At 47.2% G+C, this 12,488-nt stretch overlaps 1 protein-coding gene across 2 annotated transcripts in view; it reads left to right on the top strand.

The window, feature by feature from the left end:
• The first annotated feature begins 9,522 nt into the window (after positions 1-9,522).
• The window catches only part of GPD2 (glycerol-3-phosphate dehydrogenase 2), a 140,606-nt gene continuing 137,640 nt past the window's right edge, over positions 9,523-12,488 (top strand). The window contains exon 1 of one of the 2 annotated variants that reach the window (XM_038584542.1): positions 9,523-9,546. The gene's annotated coding sequence lies outside the window, so the exon portion shown is untranslated. Of the gene's footprint in view, positions 9,547-10,121; positions 10,223-12,488 lie in introns of those variants that run through there. The other variant, XM_038584540.1, reaches the window with a different exon arrangement.

Raw genomic sequence — 12,488 nt, forward strand, 5'->3', positions numbered from 1 at the left:
TTTTCCTCGCTGGTAACGTCAAGTTTGATCATCAGCTTAAGGTAGTAGGCCAACTTCTTTGAATATGGTAATGCTCTCTCCAATTTGCCATAGACTTCTACGACCCTGTATTCATCTTACATCTAGGCCAAACTCATTTTATCTTGCCCCGGAGGCACATGTAAACGTTGACCTAAAGTATATCCCCTGCTACGATCAGGGCTGTGACAAGAGCATAGAGCACTTCATCCCCTGGTACAAAGGGGCTGGAGAGAGTGTGGTACAGTTGGATAAGCAGCAGCCTGTCACCCAGGTGTTGTGCCCAAGATTGTGAATATGAGAAACCACCAAGGAGCCGACACCGATGCAAGCGCACAAGGGTTTATTAGCAAGCTCGAGCTTGGGTCCAAGTATACCCGACACAGAGGAGCAGGGACTTGGACCCCAAAGTGGGTTTAGAGCGGTTTTTTTATAGGCTGGTCTAGGGGATTTTCAGAAGGGGTGGAGGAATTTCTCTAGTTCCGTTTACATTCTGATATGGGGCTTTCAAGGGCATTGAGCTCTGTTCTCATTCTAATATGGGACTTTGTACCACGGGGGGGGGGGGGTGGGCTCTGTTGTCTTTCTGATATGGAATTCTCTGCCGAGGGCAATTCTGAGCTCTGTTGTCTTTCTGATATGGGATTACCTGCTGAGGACATTGAGGACATTCTGCAGTTTTTCCCATAAAGTTCAGCTCTTATTCACAGGGGCCTAAGATAACTGTAGTTGTGCTAATGCTAAACTTTAGGTGGGATGGCCTTAATTTTTCTAGGCCTCCACACCAGGAAGCTTGCAGAGGTAGAATACCTCCTCGTATCAGGTATTCCAGTTGCTCAAGGTGCTCAACAAATATCCATTGACTAAAGTTACAAACACTAAATTAGAAAGCACCTGAAAGGAAATGGAAAGCAGGAAAAAATTCACAGCACACGTTCCTGTGCTATATGTGGTTTAGAGAAGCCTCATGCCCTTAGAGCAGATTGCAGAGGCCCCTGGCTCTAGGGGATGGCTCTTTATTCGAACTGGATAGAAATGTACAGTTCCAGGGGAGAAATAAGAAGGAAGAATGAATTTAAAATTCTGTAGAACTCAAGGCTTTTGGTTACCCGGGTATCGCATTTTCATGAAGGGCCTTGGTACAGGCTAGGCTTTTGGAAGCAGCAACTGAGACAGAATGAATGACATTCAGGTTATTATTAGGGATACTTGTGAAAGAAGAATGCAGAAGTGAGATTGGGCAGAGGGAGAAGTAGCATTGTTGATGTGAGCCCAACAGAGCCCCAGTCAGCCCCTCCCCGGCCCCTTCCCGCCTTCCTCCCTCAGCCAGGCCCCTGCCCTCCACCCAGGGAAGTTCTGGAGTGCCTGCAGCCCAATTGCCCAGCTGAGTCTTTATAGCCCTGCTTCACTCAGTCACTGGGTGCGCCTGTCGCAGGAAAGGAATGACCTTGAAAGAAGTAGTTCTCTGCAGTAGAGACAAATTCTGAAGAGGTTGGCCAAAGAAGCTTCCAGCATCTGGGATACTAAGTTCTACTTGAAGGAAGATCTGGGTGGTGTGGCAAAAATTTTGCTCTTATCTCTAAATGAAGCTATATGGACAGTTACTGAGTATTCCTTCTGCTGAGCATTAGATGGCTAATTGTAACATTCAAAGTATATACTGTAATCTTGTCTTAAAACTTGTTCTGGCATTTCTTTACTTACTAGAAAGCTCAGAAAATTACAAAATAAAATGGTCCAGGCATCTTTCAAATTTTAGAAGGCCCTGGTATTGGTTGGATGTACCACGGAGTAGAAAATTGAGTCTCTTTACATGTTTGTAAATTGCTTTGGCATCACGAATGGAAACTGCCCCATGAAGACCAGTGGCGTATTGAAGGGCTGGCTCCACGGGGACAGATTGGCATCAGTGCCAAAGGGACATAAATGACAGAGGCTGTATTTGTCTCCTGTGGCTGCTATAACAAGTTACCATAAGCTTGTTGGTTTAAAACAAAGGAATAGATTTTCCCACCCTTCTGGAAGCCAGAAGTTCAAAGTCAATGTCCCCAGATTACAATCAGTGGTCAGTAGGGCCTCCCTTTCTCCAAAGGATCTAAGGGAGAACGGATTCCTTGCTTCTTCCAGCTTCTGGTGGCTGCCGGCGTTTCTTGGTTGTGTCTGCAGTACTCCAGTGTGTATCCAGGCTCTCTTAGTCTTTTACTCTTCTGTCTGTGCAAAACCTTCCTGTTACTTCTCTCATATAAGGATACTCCTGATTATGTTTGGGATCCACCCTGATAACTCAGAATGTCTCTATCTCAAGATCCTTAATTAAATCTGGAACACCCTCCCCCTCCACTTCCCCCTCCCCCCGCCCCTTCCCCTCCAGTCACAGGTTCCAGAGAGGCCACTATGTAGCCTACCACAGGACAGCTTTTACATCTTTGCTTTAGCTCCATGAGCCTGGGAACTATTTGTTTTTCTTCTGGCTGAAGAGCAAGCACATCAATTTTGTCTAGGGTGAGCATAATGATGGAGAGGTTAGAGTTTCACCCTGCAGCACTTTGAGACTCACTGTAGGAAGGCCATCCTTGTGAGAACAGGACTTTGCTGTTTCAAAGCCATGAGAGAACCAGGTTGACAGTGAAGAGCACATACTTGCGAAAAATTGGTCTTCCTTCACATTTGGCTACCAAAAAATATTTTTAGAACATGCATACTCTAAATTTACTAGAAAAAAAAATTTTTTAGAGGTCCTAACGCTAGTTTCTAGTTTCTTAATCACATGTCAGCTTTGTCTAAGTTCTTAGAAATCCGACCAGGGTTCAAAGTTAGTGAGAAAGGGAAGAGGATTATCTATTTATAGTGTGGTCTAGAGAATTTTAAAATAATTGACTTTCCATTAAATGGTCAAATTTCCCCTTGATGGAGGTTATGTTGAACCATTCTTTCCTGTTTTATGCCCCCCTGGAAGAGCTATTTCAAAAAATAAACTTCAGTATGTAACCCAATGATAACAGAACAAAGATTCTCTACTTTCCTGTCATTCTTTTTTCAGCTTTGCGTGATGGTTTTGCTGATAGAGGAGGAATGGAGATTAACTCTTGAGGCCAAGGCATTTGTGGAGGGAACAGCACCTGTTACTCTCTGGCTGGTAACCTTGTGTGTAAAGACCTTCCTCTTGGCTTGGCAGAAATTAGGTCACTGCCCACGTGTTTCAGGCTGCTGAATTAAGACACCACATGCTCATTTTAAAGCTAATCATGCACAGACACGAGCCCTGACCACTGCTCTTGTTGTTCTATTATTGCTGTTTAGGTTTATTCCTTTTTTTTTTTTTTAAATTACATTATAACATTACAACCAGTGGTTGAGTTTATTCGAATCACTGCTGAGATCCAAGCCATTTCCAGGTTATGTAACAGGTATTCAGATGTGGAACTGAACAAATCTCTGGTTTCTCAGTCTGCTTACCCTTGGCTCAGCTGCCTCTCACTGAATCATCACCAGATTTACCCCGAAGAACCCAATATTCCATTTTGGTTCAGCTTCCACATCAGAACCTAATACTTATTCATGTTCTCTGCATGAGTTTCTTGGGACATTTCTGTTTACCCACAACCTTCCTGCAGCTATTAAATAGGAGGCTGTGTTCCAGAGTCAACATTATTCAATTTACATCATCAACATCAAGCTTGTTTTCAGCGGTGCTGTGTCCTAGGAACCCAGTGGATGCCTGCCTAAGAAAGGAGCTCACATTTCCTTTACCCTCAAGGCCTTTAAATCTAAGTAAGTTTCCTGGTGCCACTTTATATTGATGCTTTAAAAATTTATTTAAAAAATACTTTCCCAGATTCTTATAAAGCAGAAATAAAACTTAAAGTACCCATTTAAAAGTATATTTAGGATTTTTATTTCATCTTTTCAAGGATCATATATTCACCTCATTCTTGATCCTAACTCTTTGAGAATCACTGACATGGGAAGATTTTCCTGTAGGCTATTTTTAGAAGTTTCTAATTCTTCTTTTAAAAATTCAAATAACAACTAGGCAGAGGTCTACGAAATTGCAAAGCTTCATCATCACTGCTCTGGTCCCGTTTAAGGATTTGATTTAAGATTTTTGTGACCAGAATTTTTTTTTTAAGATTTTATGTATTTGGGATCCCTGGGTGGCGCAGCGGTTTGGTGCCTGCCTTTGGCCCAGGGCGCGATCCTGGAGTTCCAGGATCGAATCCCACGTCGGGCTCCCGGTGCATGGAGCCTGCTTCTCCCTCTGCCTATGTCTCTGCCTCTCTCTCTCTCTCTCTGTGTGTGACTATCATAAATAAATAAAAATTAAAAAAAAAAGAAAGTAGCAAAAAAAAAAGATTTTATGTATTTATTCATGAGAAACAGTGAGAGAGACAGAGAGAGAGACAGAGACACAGGCAGAGGGAGAAGCAGTGAGCCCAATGGGGACTCGATCCCAGGTCTGCAGGATCGCGTCCTGGGCTGAAGGCGGATGCTCAACCTGGCAGCCCTGTGGCTGGCATTGTTCATCTTTTAGAAACTCTGTATCAGTTTTTTTGTTCTTTGTAAGTCGTAAACTTGTGGTCTTTGTTTAATATTTGGTTATCTTCTTAAGATAACTAAGAAGATTGTAACTATTGTAACAAGGCATAGGATTATAGGTACACCCAGTACTTCCCATATTATGTACAGGACACATAGTCCCCAATTTACGATGGTTTGACCTAATGATTTTTTTTTTCGTTGCCGTGGTGCAAAAGCGGTAAGCCTTCATTAGAAACCCTGCTTTGGATTTTGAATTTGGATTTTCCTCGGACCAGTGGCCTGTGTCGGGCCCTCCCGACGCTGGCGGGGCTCCGGGCTGCGCCACGGTTGTGCTTAGGCTACCCTGTGTTTCTCCTTCAGTACAGTACCCAACGCATTACCGGAGATTTTTGACGTTTTATTGTAAAATGAGCTTTGCGTTGGATGATTCTGCCCAACTGTAGGCTAATGTGAGTGTTGCTAGCACGTCTAAGGTAGATTAGGCCAAGCTGTGTTTTGTGGGTTAGGCATATTACGTACATTTTATTTATTTATTTATTTATTTATTTATTTATTTATTTATTTATTTATTTATTTATGATAGTCACAGAGAGAGAGAGAGAGAGAGGCAGAGACACAGGCAGAGGGAGAAGCAGGCTCCATGCACCGGGAGCCTGACATGGGATTCGATCCCAGGTCTCCAGGATCGCGCCCTGGGCCAAAGGCAGGCGCCAAACCGCTGCGCCACACAGGGATCCCCATATTACGTACATTTTCAACGTATGATACTTGCCCACCTATGATGAGTTTGAGACATCGCCCCACCATAAGTCAAGAGGTACTGTACTAAAATAAGGTAACTGAAGAAAAATGTGAGCATACACAGCCATCAGAGCTCAGAATAGAGGGGTCTGGCCCAATTTTATTTTTATTCATTCATTCATTCATCCATTCATTCATTCATTTATAAAAAGGTTTTATTCATTCATTAGAAACCCAGAGAGAGAGAGGCAGAGACACAGGCAGAGGGAGAAGCAGGCTCCCCGCAGGAAGTCTGATACAGGACTCCATCCCAGGACTCCCGGATCAGGCCCTGAGGCAAAGGCAGATGCTCAACCGCTGAGCCACCCGGGCACCCCGTGGCCCGATTTTAGACCAAGAGTCAGAATGCCTCTGATTTATACTCTTAGGGAAGGGGAATGAAATTGGTGATACTTTTGTTGACAACCTATACGTCAGGCCTTTTATATATATTATCCAACTCGATCCCGGGGTGGCCATTTGCTAGCTGTGTTATCTTGTGCATGTTACTTACCAATTTTGTGCTTCAACTTCCCCATTTTTGTGAAACAAAATAAAATCAAGAAGCAAAAAATCCAGAGTTATTTTGAGGATTAAAGATTGTATGGACCTTGTTAAGCCTGGGGCCTGGCACAGAGTGAACACTGTGTGAAGGTGCCCTATTATGCAAAGTTCTCAGAGACTAGAGAACTTAGGTTAAAGAACTTAGAAGAGGGTGCACTTGAAGCCCATCCACTGTTCTCTATACCAAGTAGTTTCTCATTTTAATCTTGGTGCTATGTTTGGCTAATCCTGTAACCTTAGGTAAGTTACTTAATATTACAGGGCCTTGGTTTCATCCTTTGTAAAACAAAAAAAGTGTGGGAGTTGGTAACATTTATGGACCCTTTCAATCCTTATATTCCATAAATATTATTATGAACATTGGTGACCAGTCAACACTTGGGGAAAATTTATTTCTCTCTAGAAACGGGCAGGGACTAAAACAGTCGACCCTTGGCATATGGTAAATGGTCATGAAAGGTGCATGGTAGTATCATCAATGGAAGGTTCCCCCCATGTTGTTGGGGAAAGTTCACCATCAGCAGTGGTGTTTAACATGTCTTAGCAGCAGGTAGGCTACTCTCCAGGCTTGGGAAAAGGAACAACTTGCTCATTTTGTTATACTAATATATGGGAAATAATCTAAATTCATCTGATAACACTACAAATGCAAGATAAATTAATGGTGGGCAAATTCAGGCTTTGGTAAGACAGGAATGATTGAAGAAGGGACAGCTTTTCAGATTTTGGTAGCCATATGAGACTGAAAACCCATGGCAGTCCTGAAGTTTTCTTAGGCACACAAGAAAAGAGGTGACACCAAAGTTATTTGACACCCTCAATCTGAAAGACGGTAAACATTATTTCATTCCAAATGCTGAGTCATGCTTATGATGACAAGGAGAAACACTTAAGATTCTAACTTTCCTGAGATACTGGTCTTTAGTAGATGCTTTCTGCTGAAATAAATACTTTGTGTTTTTAAATTGCTTATGGTAAGTGCTTCCCCTCCTACACCCTAAGTTTTTCCCTTTTTAGCCTTCAGCCTGTTTATTTCATTTTGTTTTAATTCCATGAGGAAAAAGAAGCTGTAGCAAGTGTATGTGTGTAGGCAAGACTTTTTAAAACATGTATATTGTTTGTGGATTTAATGTAATATTTAATCTGAAGAATATTCCTAAATTAATGACTATCCCCCTTTTGCCCCAAATTATCTTAATGGTAAAAAGAAATTGCTTAATAAAAAAGAAATTGCTTAAGCATATAGGAAGTTATACTCCTGTTAGATGGCCTAATCAGCAACCAAACTTCCACTGGAATTCCAAGACAAAGGAACAGAAAAAGGCAGGGAGCTACTTTAGTTTTAGGGTGTTATGTACAAGGCTAAAAGGAACAATTTATTTTAATATTGTATTCCTTCTAGAACGTCTTGATGGAATAAGTAGGGAATAATTTTTGGTTTTGTAAGTTTCTGTGGGTTTTACATGTATATATATTTAAAGATTTTATTTGTTTTCATGAGAGACAGAGAGAGAGGCAGAGACAGAGGCAGAGGGAGAAGCAGGTTCCCGGGAGGGAGCCCCACACTGGACTCGATCCCAGGACCCCAGGGTCACCCCCTGAGCCAAAGGCAGACACTCAACCACAGAGCCATCCAAGTGTCCCAGTTTCTGTGGGTTTTAAAGAAGAAACTTACTCCTGCATTTTGAAATTATCTAGTGCTTATCTTTCAAACTTCACAATATTTTTTTTTACACTTTGATCTTGAACAAGTGGATGCCTAATTTAAGCTTATACTGAATAGTGACAAATTATCGTGTTTAATGCAGTAATTGGAAGTAACTTTTATAACAACTTTCTATTTTTATTTTTTAAAATATTTTATTTATTTATTCCTGAGAGACACAGAGAGAGGCAGAGACACAGGTAGAGGGAGAAGCACACCCCTGAAGCGAGAATCCAACCCTGGACTCACTGAGCCACCCAGGCATCCCAACAATTTTCTATTTTTAAGTTATTTTCCAAGGGTGTAGTTGAGATTACATATGTGTACAGAGGATGGGGAAGTGGAGACAGGTGGCTTAGAGAAAGAAGACCCAGAGTACACGGTAGGCTCATCATGGTAAGTTTCTTCTCTCCTCCCCTAAGCCCTCTCATACATACCTTTTCCTTTGATGCCTTTGCTGAATTCCACCAGATGTCTAATGTCCTTCTGCTTTGGGCCCCAGTTTTGGAAAATGAAATCATGTGTGATGCTCCTGACTCTTCTTAGCTCCTCAAACTCCTCTACCTTCTCCCTTGTTCTGTTCCATCAAGGCCTGACTTGGGTTTAGACCATTATGGACGGTCATGGGTTTTTGAGAACTGAATCCCTACTGGCTTGTTAGCTATCAAGGTAACCAGGATTTGTGGGTAAGAGAAACAGTAGACATAATAGGTTCCGGAACAAATTGTTCACCTAAACGTTCATTTCAAATCAATAAATACTTGTGAAACATCTATTATGTTATAGGCACTGTGCTAGGCCCTGGAGTAGAAAAGTAAATAGGTAGTCTCCATTTTCCAAGACCTGAAATGTTCTCAGAGAATTAGTGGGAAGGACAGACAGGACTAGCACCTCAATTCAACCAGAGGATTCCTCTTCTGTGTAAAATGTTGTGCTTCTAGATAAATGTTTGGGATTTGAAAAACTGTGAAAGCATTGGTTTATGACAGGGATTCTCATTAGAATCACCCGAGGCAGCTTATAAACCATTCAGGAGCTTTAGTGTGCAAGAGAATCACTGGAATGGCTCGTTAAATCAGAGCCCGGCACCAACCCAACCCGAGTTAGGAACCAAGTAGTTGGGAGTGGAGCTGAGAACTTGTATTTCTAAGTTCTTAGGTGATGCGTCGGGCTGCTGGCTCCCTTGGCTGCCCCTCGAGAGCCAGTTTTAAAATGTAAGGATTTCCATGTTCCATTTGCAGAGTGATTCAGTTGGTGTGGGAGTGGGGACCTGGGACAGATCTTTTTAATGCCCTCCTTCCCATTCTAAGATGTACCCAAGTTTGAGAACCACTGGATTGTCCGCTGGATAGACTGGTTTCCCGAAGTTATGAATTTGAGACCCAGTGAATCTGCGCCCTCCTTTACGTCCATTACAATGGTTCTGCTGCATTTAAAGGACTGAGTAAGCGACTTCATCAGTAACTGGCTGACAAGAACCCACCATTGCGATCCACTGCGATTTGGGTTCAAACTAATTTGGGTGCCTTCCCTTTGGAAAGGCCTTATTTTGCAAATAAGGTTTTGCAAAACTCCCAGAGGTTGTGGGCGGAGAGGTCTTGGAGAAATGGGGTCCGTTTGAACCCCATCCGCGCCCTCCCTGGGTGCACCTGGGCTTGCCTAGACACTTGCGGTTCCCGGTGAGCTGGGCATGCTCAGTGGGCAGGGGCGGCTTTAGGGGTGCATCTGCGAGGCCGGCCCCCACCTGGGTGAGGCTGGGCCGCGGCCGGCGCGGGCCTCCCACCTCCGGGCGCTCGGGCCGGGCCTCCGGGCGGCTCCCCCGCCAGGTCCGCCAGGTCGCCGGCCCCCCCCACCCCGTGGGCTCGCGGCGTTTCTAGGCCCAGGGAGGCCCCTGTGCTGACGGGGGAAGCCACGTGCGGGGGCGGGCGACGCGGCCTCAGGTGAGCAGGCCCGCCCGCGTGCAGGAGGCCGAGCGGCTCCGCTCTCCCCGGCGGGGGAGGCCGCGGGGGGAGGGGAGGGGAGGGGGGCAGGGAAGGGGGGAGGGAAGGGGAGCGGCGAGGGGGGCAGGGAAGGGGAGGCCGCGGGGGGGGGGGAGGCCGCGGGGGGGGCGGGGGGGGGGAGGCCGGCGGGGGGCGGCGGGGAGGGCCGCGGGGGGAGGGGAGGGGAGCGGCGAGGGGGGAGGGGAGGGCATGCCGCGGGGGGGAGGAGGGAGGAGGGAGGATGGGGAGGCCGCGGGGGGGGGCGGGGAGGGCCGCGGCGGGCAAGAGGCCGGCCGGGGGGTGGGCGGCGGGGGGAGGGGCGGGGGGAGGGGTGAGGAGGGCGGGGGCGACCCGACCCGTGCGCCGTGGTCCCCGGCGCGGGCTGTCGGGCCTGGGCTGCGGGCGGGGGAGGGGCGGCGGGGACCCGGGGCCCGCGGGCCGCTGGCGACGCCGCAGGCCGGGCCCCGCCTCCGCTTCCGCGTCCCGCGGGCCGGGCGGGGTCGGGGCGGGGTCGGGGCCGGGCGGGGTCGGGGCGGGGGCGCGGGGGCGGGGGCGCGGGGCGCGGGGAGCGGAGACTCCGCCCCGCCGGAGGGACGGAGCGCGCCGCGGAGCCCTAGCGCCGGAGGAGCGAGCTGAGGTGTGTGCTTCCTGGGGCCCGGCCGGGGTCGCGGCTGGCGCCCCTGGTGCCCCGGGCGGGGCGGCGGGGGCGGCGGGGGCGGCGGGGGGCCGCCCGAGGAGGGCCCGGCCGGGGGCTCCGGCCCGCTGCAGCCGGGGGGGCGGGGGTGCAGCTGATTGAAAGTTTGCGGCAAAGTCTGGGCTCGTGCCTGCGGCTCGTCCGCGGGGCGCCGGCGCTCCCCTCCGGGCGAGGAGGGTCCTGGAGCGGAGCTGCGGCCCCGAGGGCCCCCGCGGAGCACCTTCGCAGCCCCGGGGACCGAGGTGTTCGCGGGGGAACCCGGGGCGCCCCCCCCCCCCCCCAGCGCGCCCTCCCGCCGCCCGGCTGCGGAGCCCGGGGCACTACCTTAGGGACGCCGCCCTGGGGCCGCTGTCGGCCCGCCGGCCCGTGGTGTAGCCTCGGGACTCAGGAACTCTCTTGCGTGGACAGGTGGGGGAGGAAGGTGCTCACAGGGTCGGTGGCTTTAGACGAAACTTCCAGCCCTGCCCACGGTCTGCGCTTATTCCTGGGCTGCTCGGGGCCAGGCTCGGCCGGCGCAGGGCCCTGGGCTTGCGGGAGCTTTGGGATGCGGATGTGGAAAGCCCTGTGTTCTCATGAGACTACAAGTTACAGCACTCCCTTCGTTTGTAAAATCCAACTTTTCAAGTAAAGCGGCATTATCTTCGTAAAAGATAAAAGATGGAATTTTAGGTTTGACCGACAGCAGAGGTGGAGCTGTCCATTCTGACACAGTCACTTTGTAAAGAGATTCTGAGCTGCACGAAAGCTCTACTTTTTTCTCGCTCTGATTTTCGTTTTCTTTTAGAGAAAGAGAGCGAGAGGTCATGGGAGGGGCAGACGGAGAGGGAAAGAGAATCTTAAGCAGCCTCCAGGCCCGGCCGTGAGTCAGACTCGGGGCGCACAGTCACAACCCTGAGGTGACCTGAGCCAGACGCGTAGCCCACTGAGCCACCCGGGTGCCCCCCTCTCTCTAATTTATTAAAAGATGTGTTGGGGGCTCAGTAATTGACCAGAGGCCTACAGTTACCAATTGTCACGGGTTTTACCCTTTAGTTCTAATCTAATCTCATAAAAGTTATTTAAAAAGATTTGACTCTCAATGTAAGTAGACCACACTGGCAAACTATTATGACTCCGAAATGGTTCTGTTGGGTTGTTTTCTGTCTTTCAGCAATAGAATGTAAATTCCATGGGAAGGGTTGGTCTGCTTCACCCGTATTTCTATTTCTAATGCTAAGAGTGGTGACAAGCTTGTAGTAAGTGCTCAATAAACATTTTCTCAGTGAATGACTGAACTGTGGGACAAACTCCAGCTGAGTGTAGTCAGGGGAAGAGAATAAGATAACACTTTGGCCTTAGGTAACCTATTCAAACTCACTGAGCCTCAGTTGTCTCATTAGCAAAATACAGGTAATGATGTATGATACAGCACATGTAAAATTGCTAGTGATGTACCTGCTAGGTAGTAGACTTCAAAATACTAACTTCCTTCCTTGTCTATTTTTCTTTTTATATTCAAAACAGAAAGATTTGGGCAAAGAATAGATGATTTAGCTCCTGCAGGTTGTGCATGAATTATCCAGGCATGATCTCCTTTATTTTGGTGCATGTGATTGAGGGGGAAGGTGGTTAGTGACAAGCCCTTATTACAGATGGAAACCATTTCCAGATAAGTATCCAATTTCTCCTTTTTTTTTTTTTTAAGATTTATTTATTAGAGAGAGAGTGTGCACACGTGCATGCGTGCAGGAGTAGGAGGGGCATTGGGTCAGAGAATCCCAAGCAGACCATGCTGAGTGCAGAGCACTATGTGGGGCTCCATCTCATGACCCTGAGATCATGACCTGATCCAAAACCAAGAGTCAGATGCTTAACCAACTATGCCACCCAGGCACCCCTTTCCTTTTTATTTTTTAATTACTTAAAAACAAATTTTTTTAAAGACTTCATTTATTCATCAGATCGAGCTCCACATTGGGTTCCACACTCAGTCAGGAGTCTGCTTGAGATTCTTTCTCTCCCTCTGCCACTCCTTGTACTCTCTCTCCTTCTCTCAAATAAATAAACAAATCTTAAAAAAAAAACAAGAGAAAATACATTCAACCGTGAACAATATGGATTTGAATTCTGAGGGTCCACTTATATGTAGGTTTTTTTTTTTTTTTTTTAAGATTTTATTTCTTTGAGAGGGTGTGAGCCAGAGAGAGAACACAGGCATGAGGAGTGGTAC

The sequence above is a fragment of the Canis lupus genome, chromosome 36 (assembly GCF_011100685.1).
Source record: "Canis lupus familiaris isolate Mischka breed German Shepherd chromosome 36, alternate assembly UU_Cfam_GSD_1.0, whole genome shotgun sequence".
NCBI lineage: Eukaryota > Metazoa > Chordata > Mammalia > Carnivora > Canidae > Canis > Canis lupus.